Genomic DNA, 3,968 nt, shown 5'->3' with positions numbered 1-3,968 from the left:
TGGGCTTCCTTTCTGACCATTTACATTTGTGTATGTAAAACTTACCTAATAATATTAGAAGATTTAGCATAAAAATGTGACTTATCCCATATCTTTTTTATCAAAATAAAATATAACATCTCTTTTTCTTATATTAATTTTAGATCCACTCAGCATAGTAAATAAATAGTCAACATCAATCCAGAAAAATTGAACATACATAGGTACATTAAAAAAAGAAGATGCAAAACAGTCTCTACATGCATTCCACAATATCAATACCGTTTAATAAGATCTCTTTTTTAAATGTTGATTGCTTAGATTCACTAAAATCCCTTTAAAAGCCTCACAAATCCTGCTGGTATTGCATCAATTTCAATACTACAGGTGCATCTCAATAAATTAGAATGTCGTGGAAAAGTTAATTTATTTCAGTAATTCAACTCAAATTGTGAAACTTGTGTATTAAATAAATTCAATGCACGCAGACTCAAAAGAAACTCGATGCCTCCAACTTTTAAAAAAATAAGATTTGGAATTATATACCATATCTCATCTTTATGTTTAATATAATGTTTAATCCAGTTCAACTTGAAAATTGTATTAGACATAACAAAATCAAGCACATTCAAACCTCCTTGATTATACAAATTACATAAATTATTTTTATTTAAATAGTGAGGCTTGTTTTTCCATATGAAATTAAATAGAGTTGAATCAATTTTTTTAAGAAAAGATTTTGGTACATCTAATACATCTAATTTAGCAGGATAGACTAAACGAGATAATCCCTCGGTTTTGGACAAACTAATCCTACCTTTGAGTGATAAATTGCTGTCCGAATTCTGAGTGAACTACTTCATTCCTGTTATATTCTTGTGTCCATTGTTCAAGCCTGGGCGATGTATTGGGTGTGATGTAAAATGAACGAGGGTCAGTAAAAGAAGCAGCTCACAGCTCACGGTCTCACAGTGTGTTTATTGGACCTAAAAATAAGACACACCATTCGGACAAACATATAAAGGACACAAGAATATAACAATTCCCTACATTCGTTCACTACTTTTTAGTAGTACCTTTCATATAAAATTATGAACGTGTTAATGTGTTTATTTTTGTTCTCAGTATTTTAATAGTATGATTATGAACATAAAAGCATACAAAACAAATTAATAATCTACCATCAATGAAACCACAAAGCTGACGCGGAGGTATACATAATTACAATAAAGTAATTTTGAGTGTTATTGCTATTAATATTATTTACATGTAATATAAAAGTACATATGTGACTAAGATGTTTTTGCAACAGCTCCAAGTCTCACGCGCAGTCTATAGGCTACGTCACCGTCCGAATCCGTTCACTTCATTTCGTTCACTCCTCTCTGATATAGTCCACTCAACTGCTATACACTATATAGGGATTAGTGAATGAGTGAACGAGTGGGCGATTCCGGACACAGCTCAAGAGCTCGCACGAAAAAAAGAGGCGGGATTTATCACAGGAACCAATCACATCCAATCATAACCGATCATATCCAATTATAGCACGATGGAGGCATTGCTCCTCTCACGTGAGTTTCCCCCATTCTGAGCCTCCAGAAAAGTCACGGAACGCTTTGGGGTCTCTGTAGAAAAGTCAATGGACAGAAGGGAGGCAAGCCTCCGCTGTAACTTTACCTGCGGGTGTCACTGTTGGACAGTGTTACTTTATAAAAACGAGTGACTTTTAGACTTTTAATATCATATTTAGTCATATTTGCTCTGTTTTATTTTTGTAATATCGGTTATTTTCTCATCCAACTTTTTGAGGAGACACTGCCTCCCTTGCCTCCTCGGAGGAAACGCCCCTGCTGAAATCTCTATCCCAAATTTTATTGATTTCATATAACTAAAAACATAAACGTTATGAAATGCTGACAAATATGAATCACAAATATTAAAGTTTAGTTTAGTTTAGATTTATTTTAAGTTTGACAAGACAGGATATTCCAACACAAAACCCTGAAATGTGTCAAACATACACATACTCCAAGGCAATCAAGTAAAATAAGTTAATATACAGGCAGAATATGTTAATATACAGGCAGAATATGTAGGCTATATATGTTAAAACACAGATACACAAAAAAGGCATCCTATACAATCAAGCACCTGCAAGTTATTTATACAACAGTTTAAGAGCATGTCAAATAAAGGAGAGCTCATGTCGTTTAGCTCCTGGGCACAGCAAATATTTTGTGCTGCCAAAGAAAATAAGTAGGTGTTGGAGCCAAAGGCAGGAAACAATGCAGCGGTGATGAACTGTCCTTGAGTATTTTAGTAAAAGTACAAGTAAGCTTAAAGAGATTCATATTTTATGAGATTTGTGTGATGCAGAAGAAGTGATGTGAGTTTAATCTGCTTGAATATGGAAACATACAATTGCTAAGCCAGAGATCTTCTTGTATTTCTCTTTGTTTTGCCTGTAAACTCATAAACTCTAATGTACTATCAAAAGTGATGTATCCAAATAATCAATGTTGTTATTTTCCTTGATTTTTCATATCCATGTAATAATTTATGCCAAAATATGCACATTTTATATATGGTTGAAAGTTATATCTTCTGCACTGGTGTTTTGTTAGATAATGGACATCTTCCAACTACTTCCTGAGTAGTGATGATTCTCAGAATTAGTCATCAATGGTACTATATTTTTTTTTTCCCCAGAAACTGTGTTTTTGTATTATGTAAGACATATTTGAAAGTGCTCGTTTTGCTGTATTTGTTGTAAAGTTGTGAAAACACACATCTATTTTTAAACTCAAAATTTGACTGGTCAAAATGACCTAGCCTAACCTGACCTATCATCGATACAACAACATATGATATAATGGATAAGTATATTTGACCTTTTCTTATTAGACAAACACCAGTTGATGCTAATCTGCGGTGATTGGTCAATTGGTCTCATTTTCATTTCATCATGCCTGTAATGCCTGTTTGTGAGTGCAGTGCAGCTTTGCTACCACCTTTTTCTTGTCGTAAAAATGGGCGCGGCCATTTGTAAATTCTATGGGTCTGGCTTCCGTCTCATCTGCATCCAGCTATTTTTAGCTGTACAAAACAGTTCGTTTTGCTGCTTGATATTGAAAATCGGTGTGTCTTATCATATTATTTTAATGTATTATCTTATTTATGAACACACTGGTTTGTAGTGCAAACAGTTTTACCGTTTACTGCACATCCGGAAGTCTCACCCATAGACTTACTTCGGCCTTGAAGAAAAAGGTGGATAGCCGTTACCGGGGAAACAGCTATTTCTACCGCTTCAAAAGCGGCACCTAGTGGCAAAGAATGAATTTGCATTTTCATTCAGACCAACGCGAAAAGACCAACAAGTGGCGGGCAATACGCTAATGTTTCATGTTTACATCAACATGAAACGGCTTGGGATTCGTTTTAAAAACGATGATTTCAATGATTCAGAGTCGACTCTTTCTTTTGAGAGACAATAACTTTATACACAGAGCACTTTCAGATTTAAAACTTTGCAGGATGTTTTCATTCACTTAGAGCTGTGTTACACACTGCATGAAAGGTAATTTTCAAAAATTCATAATAGGGGCACTTTAAAATCTGTAATTTTGACCTATACAATGTATTGTTGGCTATTGCTACAAATATATCTGTATATACATATATATATATATATATATATATATTCGGTGTGCCTACTCTGATTCTTACTTCTTTTCTACTCTTCACTCTTTACTCTTTCTTCTGCCTCTATACTTCTTATATCTTACTTCTACTTTTTTCTGATATCCACTACTTCATCCCTTAGATATAACAATATGGAATACTCTGCATTCCATTATAAATTAATAAATAAGATAGATTTTAATTTTGTTTAAACTTTAATTTTTATTTAAGAAATTTGTTATTCCTCCTCCTAAAATTGATATAATCATTTACTCGACTGCCTGGATCTCACTGCATCAAAA

The sequence above is a fragment of the Sinocyclocheilus rhinocerous genome, unplaced genomic scaffold (assembly GCF_001515625.1).
Source record: "Sinocyclocheilus rhinocerous isolate Xijiao unplaced genomic scaffold, SAMN03320098_v1.1 scaffold564, whole genome shotgun sequence".
Taxonomy (NCBI): Eukaryota; Metazoa; Chordata; class Actinopteri; order Cypriniformes; family Cyprinidae; genus Sinocyclocheilus; species Sinocyclocheilus rhinocerous.
Note: the sequence above shows the minus strand (reverse complement) of the source record.